A 12609-nucleotide genomic window follows, 5' to 3' on the forward strand; every position below is an offset into this window, starting at 1 on the left:
TTATTAAGTGCCTACTGTGTGCCAGATATCGTCTTCAGTAATTTCAGGTACAATGATTAATTGAAACAGATTCTACTTACTGTCAAGGGATTTGCTGTCTAGCGGTGTTGTTGTTGTTCCTTAGCAAAGTCCAACGCTTTGTGACCCCATATACTGTAGCCCACCAGGCTCCTCTGTCTTCCACTGTCTCCTCTAGTTTGCCCAAATTCACGTCCATTGAGTCTGTGTTGCTATCCATTTCATCCTCTGCCACCCCTTCTCCTTTTGCCTTCAGTCTTTCCCAGCATCAGAGTCTTTTCCAGTGAGTTGGCTCTTCGCCTCAGGCAGGCAAAGTAGAGTTTAGCAGGGTGAGCTTATACTTATTCTACTGTGGCCAGGTAAGTTCTTTATTAATGGAGTGAACAAAGGGCCAAAGAAATCCAGAAAGAAGGAAAGAGCCAAAAAACCCGGACTCCTTTTCTTTTATTTCTAACCTATATTAAAAAAAAAAAAAAAAAAAAAAATTGGAGAAGGCAATGGCAACCCACTCCAGTACTCTTGCCTGGAAAATCCCATGGATGGAGGAGCCTGGTGGGCTGCAGTCCGTGGGGTCTCGAAGAGTCAGACATGACTGAGTGACTTCACTTTCACTTTTCACTTTCACGCGTTGGAGAAGAAAATGGCAACCCACTCCAGTGTTCTTGCCTGGAGAATCCCAGGGACGGGGGAGCCTGGTGGGCTGCTGTCTGTGGGGTCGCACAGAGTCGGACACAACTGAAGCGACTTAGCAGTTAACAGTATATGAAAATGATCTGAAAACTCAACTTAGAATGACAGAATGCTTTTGATGTAAAGGATTTTAAAGAAAATATTAAATTTTTTTTTACAGATTACAAAACTGAGGTCCAGGGCCGTAAAGTGACTTATCAAAGCTCATACACCTGAGTTTTGTTTTTGTTTTCTTTTTTAGAGTAGTCACTGATTAAGGATTTAGTGTACTCACAGAGGCTACCATTCAGGCTAAATCTTCCTAGTGACTGGAGAGCAAACAATTAAGTTCAGAATTGTATAGTATTTTCCATAATTGCTAATTGCCCCACTTCCTGGATAGCTCAGTTGGTAAAGAATCCGTCTGCAATGCAGGAGACCCCAGTTCGATTCCTGGGTCGGGAAGATCCACTGGAGAAGGGATAGGCTACCCACTCCAGTATTCTTGGGCTTTCCTTGTGGATCAGCTGGTAAGGAATCTGCCTGCAATGAGGGAAACCTGGGTTCATTCCCTGGATTGGGAAGATCCTCTGGAGAAGGGAAAGGCTACCCACTCCAGTATTCTGGCCTGGAAAATTCAAAGAAAGAAAGACAAGATTTCAAAAAAAGATGAGAAAAACGTAGACTGATACCAATAAATGATGCACTGTAGGAATTTAGTCTTATGTGTAAGCAAGATTTGGATTCGCCAGGTTCCTCTGTCCATGGGATTCTCCAGGCAAGAACACGAGTGGGTTGCCTTACCCTTCCCCAGGGGATCTGCCCAACCCAGAAATCAAACCTGTATCTCTTAGTGCATTGGCAAGCTGGTTCTTTACCACTAGCGGCCACCTGTGGGGTCCAAGGTTTGGATAGTGGAGAGTGTAAGAGGCACCCTGAAAATAAAAGAAAAATGAAATAAGAGGCTGGAGTGAATTTGAAGTATGAGTGACAATTCCTGGCACAAAGTCTTGATAAAATATTCAGTGTTTGTGTGTGTGTGTGTCTACTATGTGCCAGAATGTTGTACTTCCTTTTCCCCTGTTTTCTCTGTTCTGAATCTTTACAGAAAACCTGTGAGATCGGCAATAGGCCCAATTTATGGATGAGACTAGTTGAGGCACAGAGAAATTATTTCCTTAGCTACGTGGTTAATATGTGGCAGAGCCAAGATTACTTCATCTTGCTGCAAAGTATTCATTCTTTCTTTCTTCCATACCATGACCTTACTTAAATGACTCCTACATTCTCATGTGTGAGACTAGAAAAAGGCTGTCACTTCCCAGTAGCCATAGATAAATGAGTAGACAGTAAAACATAAGTAAAAATTGAACTTCATGAAAATAAGCTGATCTGAGAAGGATGATAATGAATTTTTTATGGATATAATGAGTCTAAGGTGATTCTAGCATTTCCAGGAAGATATATCTAAAGGATTTCTGGAAGAATGGGATTAGTTGTTGGAAGTATGGAACACCAGATGAGAAAAGACAGTATATATGTGTGACCAGTCAATAAAAAGATAATGACTGGAGCTTCCCCAGTGGCTCTGTGGTAAAGAATCCACCTGTCAATGCAGGAGACACGAGTTCAATCCCTGGTCCTGGAAGATCCCACATGCCGCAGAGCAGCTAAGCCCATGTGTCACAACTACTGAGCCCGTGCCCTAGAGCCTGGGAACCACAACTACTGAAGCCGGTGCCCCTAGCGCCTGTGCCCTGCAACAAGAGAAGCCATCACAGTGAGAAGCCTGCACGCCACAAATACAGAGTAGCCCCCACTCGCCATAACTATAGAGAAAAGCCTGCACAGCAGCGAAAACCCAGCACAGCCAAAAACAAATAAGTAAAAGATAATGAGTGAGGCTAAGAGGTGATGCACTTTTCCAGAATGTGAGTGTGTACAGAAAAGAAAGAGCAAAAGATATGACTCTGGAAAATTGGAAGTGAGTGTTTCCATTGCCAGAGATAAATGTGTAGGTGTGATGGTTTTGTCTTCGTGTTTGGCAGGGTTTTCTTTGGTTTTTATTGTATGCTGATGCATCATTGTTATGAGCCACCAGATTTTATTATGCCTTAATTATGTCTGTCTTCTATAATCCAGAAATTTTCTCATGCCTGATGATACACATGTGGGTTTGAAATTTGGATAATTATATAGAGGGTCACAGTGATTAACCACACAAACAGAAAGTTCTTCATGGTTTGCAGTAAACCATCAAAGAAAGAAGAAAGTGGGGAGGGGGTGGGCGTAAAGTTATTTTGGGAAGGAAAAGAGGTAGGTGAAATGATAAGGAATAAAAAACTTTTTACACATTTTTGAAATCTGAAATCAATAGAGGCGATGAAAGTAAATCAATAAGAGTTTGTAGTAGGCTGCTGCTGCTGCTAAGTCGCTTCAGTCGTGTCCGACTCTGTGCGACCCCATAGACAGCAGCCCACCAGGCTCCTCTGTCCCTGGGATTCTCCAGGCAAGAATACTGGAGTGGGTTGCCATTTCCTTCTCCAATGCATCAAAGTGAAAAGTGAAAGTGAAGTCGCTCAGTCGTGTCTGACTCTTAGCGACCCCATAAACTGGAGCCTACCAGGCTCCTCCGTCCATGGGATTTTCCAGGCAAGAGTACTGGAGTGGGGTGCCATTGCCTTCTCCGTGTAGTAGGCTACTTATTCCTTTCTTGTCGGTTTTACTTCTGATTCTGAGTATACTGAATATCCACCTAAAACCTGAGTCAGCTGTGCATCCATTCATTCAACAGATGTTAGAGGTACTGTTTTAGATACACAGATTGCCTTTTGAACACTTTTCTTTGGCTTGACTTAATTTTGCCCATTAACCTAAAAAGAAAATAACTTCCTCCTTATTAGATTGTTACCTCAATGTGAAGTACTCGTCTACTCAAGTTGAGTGAGTAGACACTTGAGACTGAGTTAACAATCTAAAAAGATCAAGTCAGGTGATTAGAACTAAACAGTAAGAACAAAAATTTGACTAGCCCTAACAACGCAGTCTGGAGAAGGCAGTGGCACCCCACTCCAGTACTCTTGCCTGGAAAATCCCATGGATGGAGGAGCCTGGAAGGCTGCAGTCCATGGGGTCGCAGACGGTCGGACACGACTGAGCGACTTCACTTTCACTTTTCACTTTGATGCATTGGAGAAGGAAATGGCAACCCACCCCAGTGTTCTTGCCTGGAGAATCCCAGGGACAGGCGAGCCTGATGGGCTGCCATCTCTGGGGTCGCACAGAGTCGGACACAACTGAGGCGACTTAGCAGCAGCAACAACAACGCAGTCTGATGTAAGATGTCAACTAAAAGAGATTGAGGCTATAAAATCTGATGTACTGCTGTGACTAATACCCATCATCTGTTGAGTCCTTAGTATGTGCTAATAAGCATTTTTCTAAGCATTTGGGATGCATTAATGCATGTAACTCTCGTAAGAGACCTGTGAGGCTGTTATTACTATTGCCCTGTGCACTCCTGCACAGAAGTATAATGTGAAATAACTTATACAGCTAGAAAGTGGCAAAGCATGAATTTGAACAATACAGTATGACTTTCAAATCCACACTAACCTCCATTGCTGCTGCTGCTGCTGCTGCTGTGTTGCTTCAGTCGTGTCCGACTCTGTGCAACCCCATAGACGGCAGCCCACCAGGCTCCCCTGTCCCTGGGATTCTCCAGGCAAGAACACTGGAGTGGGTTGCCATTTCCTTCTCCAATGCATAAAAGTGAAGTCACTCAGTCATGTATGACTCCTAGCGACCCCATGGACTGCAGGCCACCAGGCCCCTCTGTCCATGGGATTTTCCAGGCAAGAGTACTGGAGTGGGTTGCCATTGCCTTCTCCGAACCTCCATTATTGAATGCCAAGTTGAGCTACATAACTGAGCCAGCTGTCTGTAACAGCCTAAGCTGAGTGTAGTTAGTACCTTTACAGCCCATGTTACAGTAAATATTGTGCCCCAGCCAACTGTGTGGTCACATGGCATCTGCTCACCCAGTGAGAATGGTGAGAGAACAGAAGCCGTCCAGATTTAAAGAGGCTGCTTAATCCAGGTAGTGGTGCTGCAGAGGGTACCAGTTGTGAACTTTTATTATCTCTAGACATCCTGAATTTTTTCACAGGTGATAAATAGTTTTGTAAACAGAAGAAGCAGTTTAAGGCAGAATTTCATTTTGAATATGAAGTGTAGCCTTGTTTTCATATGGACCATCGAGGTCCTGATCATAGAACATGAGTAGTTTTTAGGTAAAAAACTAACACTTTAGTCAATAATATTTTTAAATTGCAGTCTAAGGTTTCTGATTTGAGAATTGAATAGTATTTGCCCATGTTTTTATGGCTGCTCCTACATCTTCAAAATGAAAGTGGTGTAGAATTTTTTTTTTTTTTAATATGGAGAGGGGGCAATTAACTGTAAGAGCTGTAAGAATCTTTTTGATCTTATTTTGCATTCATTGGAATATTTCTATATATAATTAAAGAAGCACATTGAATTTTCCCACTAATTATGTTTTATTCCCATTGTCATTTACAAAAGATATATGTCTGTATTCAGTAAGCAAGAGCTTTTTGAAAACGTGTACCTAGGATTTTGTTATATGTAATTCAAAGCAATTAAAATATCAACTCTGGCCCTGGTTTGAGATTTTCATGTAGGTGTCCAGGTAGAACATAAATACTTAAATCAGCAAGTGAATACTGTTTCATTTCATATCTAACCATGTACCAGACGTTATGCAGTGTATGGGAGAAACAAAGCTGAATAAGACGTAGTTCCTAGTCCTTAGATGCTTATAGTCTATGGGAGGGTTAGATAAGTAAACAGCTAATTAAAATACAACGTAATAAATGATAAAAGTACAGTGTTTACAATACAGAGAGGTTGTGGGGAAGCCAAAAGGGTGATCTTATATCATTATGGATATAAGTACATGATAATATTATAGGACTTATGTAAGATACAATGAAAGGAACCAAAATATTATTTGGTACACAATGACAGTTTTTAAATGCATTAGGATATTAATATGTATCATGTACCAAGCTCATTCATTTGTTCCTTTGCTCTGCCAAAAGGTTTGATGAGTTATTTAGTGTTACTCTCTTTTATGAAAAATTGTGTGAACTGAGATATTTCAGTAAAAAAGTAGCTTTATCGCTTCGTAAATATAATGTCTTGGTTAGCACCTTTGGTACCATTTACTGTCTGTGGCCACCATATACCCAGGACCAACACTTCCACCCTAGCCCTTCTGGTATCGTCTGCCCATGAAGACTGACAATTGAGTTTGCTGCCATATATATTTGCAGAATCAGTCAAGGTTTCCAGTTTTGCCTTTTCCGTTTCCACTTGGTCTGAAACCTTTATTGAAAAAGAAATGTCTCTTCTATTGATTCTCTGTCTTGCTTCAGCTTTTTAAAATTTTCTTCCCCTGCATTCGGTTTTAAGCTTCTCCTCTATGCTTACGACAATCAAATTTTCCATGCTGTAGAAGCATCTCTTACGGCTCCCTGCTGGTGTTTTTCTTCCATTGTCCTGCTTTCTTCCCTAAAGTCTATTAGCACAGTGGTGCTCAAACCTCAGTGAGCATCAGAATCACCAGCAGGGCCTGATAAAACCCAGGTGGTGGGGCTTCACCCCCACAGAGGATCTCATGCGGTAGGTTTGAGGTGAAGCCTGAGAATTTTGATTTCTGACAGGTTCCCAGGTGATGTTGATACCTCTGACTTGGGGACCACACTTGGACAGCCGTGGCAGAAAGCAGTGCTTTTTAAAGTGTGGTCTGAGGGATCCCAGGGACTCCTTCAGGGAGTTCACAAGGGGAAAACTGTTTTCATAATAATACCAAGATATTATTTGTATTTTTCGCTTCATTTTTTTCACAAGTATATGGTGGTATTTTCCCGAGTCTCCATGAAGTGTGTTATATATTCCTGGGTTAAAAAAAATTAAGGCATTTTTAAAATTCCAGTAGGATCGACATCTGATCCCATCACTTCATGGGAAATAGATGGGAAACAGTGGAAACAGTGGCAGACTTTATTTTTGGGGGCTCCAAAATCACTGTAGATGGTGATTGCAACCACGAAATTAAAAGACGCTTGGTCGATGATGACGTGACCACTGCGCAATCTGAGTTCTGGGAATGAGGTGATGGAGCGTGTTCTGAGAACGGACTGAGACCGGGCAGAAAAAAAAAAAAAAGACGCTTACTCCTTGGAAGAAAAGTTATGACCAACCTAGATAGCATATTCAAAAGCAGAAACATTACTTTGCCAACAAAGGTCCGTCTAGTCAAGGCTATGGTTTTTCCAGTGGTCATGTATGGATGTGAGAGTTGGACTGTGAAGAGAGCTGAGTGACGAAGAATTGATGCTTTTGAACTGTGGTGTTGGAGAAGACTCTTGAGAGTCCCTTGGACTGCAAGGAGATCCAACCAGTCCATTCTGAAGGAGATGAGTCCTGGGTGTTCTTTGGAAAGAATGATGCTAAAGCTGAAACGCCAGTACTTTGGCCACCTCACATGAAGAGTTGACTCATTGGAAAAGACTCTGATGCTGGGAGGGATTGGGGGCAGGAGGAGAAGGGGACGGCAGAGGATGAGATGGCTGGATGGCATCACTGACTCGATGGACATGAGTCTCAGTGAACTCCGGAAGTTGATGATGGACAGGGAGGCCTGGCGTGCTGCGATTCATGGGGTCGCAAAGAGTTGGACACGACTGAGCGACTGAAACTGAACTGAGGATCAATACACATAAAACAAAGGCTCTTTGGAGTCCTCAATCATTTTTAATATAGAGCTTGAGAACTACCAGCATGTAGAAATGAGCACAGCTTCTTAAAATTAAGGTCACCAGGACACTGAATTTTCTGACTCCTTTCTGCTGTTTGTCCTCTCCCAGACCAGTCTGCCCTGGACACACTGCCTTCCAAGCTACTCCTTGAACATCTCTTCCTCGCTTCCCGGTCTTCCTATGTGATACTTCTGACTAAGGATATTCCCACCTCACCTCTCCTTGGCTTGAGTGCTCCATCCAGTCCTTTAGACTCAGCTCAACTTAGTTTCCCCTTCCCCTCCACCTTCTCCTTCTTTCTTTCCTTCACAGTATTTTCCAGCAGTCTGTGGTATTGGTGCATATTGGTTTGTTTTTAATTCAGTGTGTCTCTCCATCCTATCAGTGCAGAGTTCTCCTCATTGTTTGCTAGTATATCTCCTCCTATTCCTTAACCCAGGGCACATGGTAAAGGCTCAATATTTTCTTCGTTTTCTAATATTTTTATTTTACTGGAGTAGAGTTGATTTACGACGTTGTGTTAGTTTCAGGTGTACGGCAAAGTGATTCAGTTACACATACACATATGTTCATTCTTTTTAAAATTCTTTTCTCCTACAGGTTATCACAGAATATTGAGTAGAGTTCCCTGTGCTATACAGTAGGTCCTTGTTGGTTATCTATCTTATAAATATCTGGTTCCCTTATTCAACAAGAAAATAATGTAAAGGCTCAGTATTTTCTTGCTGAGTGAAGGAACCAGATACTTTTAGACAAATATTGGCTCGGCTACTTGTGAAGCAGGTGGTCTTAGGTGGATTGTTTCATCTCTCTAAGCCTTATTCATGAGCTTGAGATAATAATTAGAATCTTGCAGAATTGTGAGCATGAGAAAAAATTTCTAGGCGGCTTCCAAGAACCTGGACAACCTAGAAAGTGCTCAATCAGTGTTTGGTGAAATTAGTAATAATAGATTCTATTTACTGCATACATATTGAGTTCATCACAGAGGACAAAAAGAAAAGAATAAAACAGTCTCCCAGTACTTGTTGGTTTTCACCGTCCAGTGGGGTGTGCTACTTGGCAGGTATACTGATTGTGCAGCCAGTTCCGCGGAGTTGGGTTGTAGTGACATCCTGAAGGTATTTCACACACTACCCATGTGAGACGATACTGTTTGAGATTCCATGCTGTGGTTTACTATCTATGGAGCTCATGGTTATTACCATGAGGCAACTCAAGAATAGTTTTAGTGATATCTAGTCTCTTAAGTATATTCATGCTTCGATGCTACCATGGCTTTATGGATAGCTTCCTTCTAGAATGAATTTTAGAGGCTTCCCAGGTGACTCAGACGGCAAAGAGTCTGCTTACGATGCAGGAGACCCAGGTTCAATCCCTGGATTGGGAAGATTCCCAGGAAAAGGTAATGGCTACCCACTCCGATATTCTTGCCTAGAGAATTCAATGGACAGAGAAGCCTGGTGGGCTACAGTCCATGGGGTTGCAAAGAGTCAGAGATGATTGAGTGACTAACACTTTTGTTTTTCAGAATGAATTTTAAGAGCATATCCTGCCATACTCTTAGAATATATGCTAATACTTGCTTCTGTCTATGAATTCATTTAATAGTGTGCTACTCCAGAATGATAATTGAGCAGCTTTCTTTTTTCTGGGGTTCCTTCTATATTACTTTTGACACTTGAGTGAAAGTGTTCTAGGAATTCATTAAAGATAGTATTAGCATCTTTTTCATTTTCTGTATTTTTGGAAAATTATGAACTATTCTTTAGGCAGAACACCTAGTAAATTATAATTCATTTTTCAGATGACTCAACATACTTCCTACCAAGTTTTGGGTTTTATACTATTTAATTTTATAAAATGGTGTTAGAATAGTTTTAGTTATACAGAGGGTGACATGGCTTCTAAGACAAACTATCCAGATATTTGAAAGACTATAGTATTTAACCTGTTTGTGAATTCTTCTTAATATATACTAAGTTGTTTTGCAACTATTGCAAAATGCTAATGGGCTCTAGTGTATGTATCCTTCTGGTGAATTCAACACATGGGTCAGTATAGACAAATGTACCAAGTTCTGCTGGTGATACATCGGTAAATTAGACAGTAACCTCTGCTTTCCAGAGGTGGTATTTTCACATAGAGGAGACAAACATATAAATTTTAATATGAAGCAGTCCATTACATGATATAAGAAAGAGGCGATGAAGTATAGGGATTCAAAGTGGAGAGAGAAATTATTTCTGTTGTGTGTGATCAAAGAATCCTAATGTATATCTGTGAGTGTGTGTGTGTGTTTCATCTGGGGCATGGGAGGCAGTGCATTCCTTTTATTACTTTAATAACATGAATTTGAATAGTTTGCCAGTTCAAGTTTCTTTCAGGCCCTTAAAATTGGCCAAGAACAGCAATTCAGCTATAAAACATTCAATTTACGGACCATTATTATAGATAAGATACTTAACTCTATTTTATTTAAACTCATGACCTTTCCACTAATTGAAAAGCATCAGAAAAGCACCAGCTTATATAGTAACTAATGATGTCTTTGTGGAAATTACTGAATTAAATTTTGTGATTTAGACTGGCTACCTTGTGGTTTTCACTTCATTTGTAAACTAACTCTTCTTTATAATTTGATGTGTTTTGTATATTAAATATGTACCAGCATTTCAGATATGTTCATGGGGAGCAATTGCTCAACTGTTTCAAGTAATTCACTGAAAAGAGTGCTTGATGGTCCCAGTGATAAACATCTCCATTGCACTGTTCCCCTGCATGCATACTCTCCTTGCTTCCGACTCACAGCAGTCCTACAAAAACTTATTCTTGCTTACGTCTATTGTAATATTTATTGTGTTATCTTATTATTGAGAGTGTACTTTGCATTCAATGCTTTTTTAAAATTGGAAGATAATTGCTTACAAAATATTGTGTTGGTCTATACCATTCATCCACATGAATCAGCCATAGGTATACATGTGTTCCCTCCCTCCTGAACCGCCCCCCCATATCCCACCCCATCCCACCCCTCTAGGTTGTCACAGAGCACTGGGTTGAGCTCCCTGTGTCACACAGCGAATTCTTACTTGCTGTCTATTTTATATATAGTAATGTATATGTTTCCATGCTATTCTCTCAACCCGTCCCACCCTGTCCTTACCCCAGTGTGTCCACAAGTCTGTTTTCTATGTATTCATCTCCATTGCTGCCCTGCAGATAGGTTTATTAATACCATCTTTCTAGATTCCATACACATTACATTAGATTTTGAGACAATTAATACAAATGGTAATAATTAAGAGATACGGATCTGTGTGTTTCACAGATTATCTCATTTCATTCTCATAGTAGCTCTATAAAATGAGTACTGCATTAATCCCCATTTTATGGAAGAAGAAGTTGAGGCAGTCATACTGCTGAAACCTGGAGGAATCAGTATTTAGACCCAGGCCATCTGGCTCGCAAAGCCCACACTTTTAATCGTGATGTTGTTCTGCTCCTAAAAACTGGAGAAAAAGAAAATTGATGAAATCTATTTTTTTATATACTGGAGAAAAAGAAAATGAATGAAACCTATAATTCTAGTTTATTATTTTAAACCTGGTGGATGATCCTATCCCATTGTGATCACTGCAGTGGACAGCAAGAATTACTAATAGGACTCCTTATCACTTTGTTTTGTAATCTTATTATAAAAGAGATGCTTTGGTCACAGTTGATTTTGTAACCTCCAGATGGAGAAATGTGATTTACATTATGTGAATTTTGCTATAAAATACTAAGAAAGCTTAAACTACAGTTAATGCTTTACTACTTACTTATAGATCACACAGAAAGATTTCCATCTAGTGTGGTGTAAGGATAACTCTTCTACTCTTGAATATATTGAAAGGTTGATGTCAGTTTGTAAGTGTAGTGGGGCTAAAGATGAAGACCTGGACAAAAGAAAATATAGCTTCTTTGTTTATTATATTTGATATTTCTCATGAGTTTCCACTTATTAGCGGGGTCAGTATGGGGAAGGAGTGTGTCAGTCAGGATGCAGGAGTCAAGGGAAGTGAAGCAGATTTGCCAATTACCGTACCTCAGTATTAAGTATTTCTTCCAGCTAGGAAACTTAGTCTCTTCCTAACAAATGCTTGGTCTTGCATTTCTCCTCCCCCTCCCATCTGCTTCTCCCCAAGAGGGCAGTCGTTAGTTTATGTGTCCTGGGGTGACGGAGATGACTCTCAGCCAAGCATCATCCTACTGACCATGCAACTCCTTGGTCCCTACTGACCTCTGGCTGGCTAGTCTGATTTGCACCCCAGCACTTCACTCACTTGTGTAAGTCTAGTTGCATTTGGTGTCTGGAGGTACTGTGCTGGTACCCGTCACTGAAGCCCATATATTCCAGCCGTTTGTCTCTGATCTTCAAGCTCCTCTGCTTCTTTGGGTCCCAAGACTGTTCATCCACTGGTTCCCTATTAGTTTACCGAAACACCTGGATTACCCGTCCAGCACCCCAGGCCATGGGGGACCACTGGCATTTTCTCAGGCTATGCATCTAGCCCTATGCACCCTCCACCAATGCAACATTTTTACTTCTGTTCCAATTTGGGCAGAGTGCCAACTCCAGCTTGGGACTCTCCTAGAGACTCCCCTCCTCACCAGCTTGCTGGAACTGGGCAGACATTCCTCAGTTCCCCCTCATTTTACCCCACAGGAGCGGGGGCAGCTACCACAGTGGTTTCTATCTTACCCCCCTGCTTCAGCCTCCGTTCTCCTTCCCATGCTCTACAGGAGTGGGAAGGCAGGAGCCTCTGGGCCCAGCCGTCATCAGCAGAAGAGCTTGTCTGTTTCTGTTGCAGCGAGAGGAAACTGTTTTGCATCTCCCAGGCTCTTGATAATAGGGACCCTGAAGCAACAGGAGTTGGGATTTACTGAAGATGAAAGTACAGTGACCTAAATTATGACAATACCATCTTTTGTGTGTTTCGATTGAAAGCACCCTTTTCTTGTTGGAGTCTGACAGTACCAACAAGTCAGGATACCCTAGCTCAATGTTTGGAGCTGCAAACATAGAGTGTGT

The 12609-nt window shown here is 41.3% G+C and overlaps 1 protein-coding gene and 1 non-coding gene across 17 annotated transcripts in view; both read left to right on the forward strand.

Annotated features, from left to right (window-relative positions):
• Positions 1-12609, forward strand: part of GPATCH2 (G-patch domain containing 2) — a 195005-nt gene that overhangs the window by 88202 nt on the left and 94194 nt on the right. The gene's annotated exons all lie outside the window — the stretch shown is intronic.
• Positions 6838-6920, forward strand: LOC147356916 (small Cajal body-specific RNA 18). Its single transcript, XR_015143865.1, has one exon.

The sequence above is a fragment of the Bos grunniens genome, chromosome 16 (genome assembly GCF_055505025.1).
Source record: "Bos grunniens cultivar Pamir isolate PY7600 chromosome 16, Bosgru_T2T1.0, whole genome shotgun sequence".
Lineage (NCBI taxonomy): Eukaryota > Metazoa > Chordata > Mammalia > Artiodactyla > Bovidae > Bos > Bos grunniens.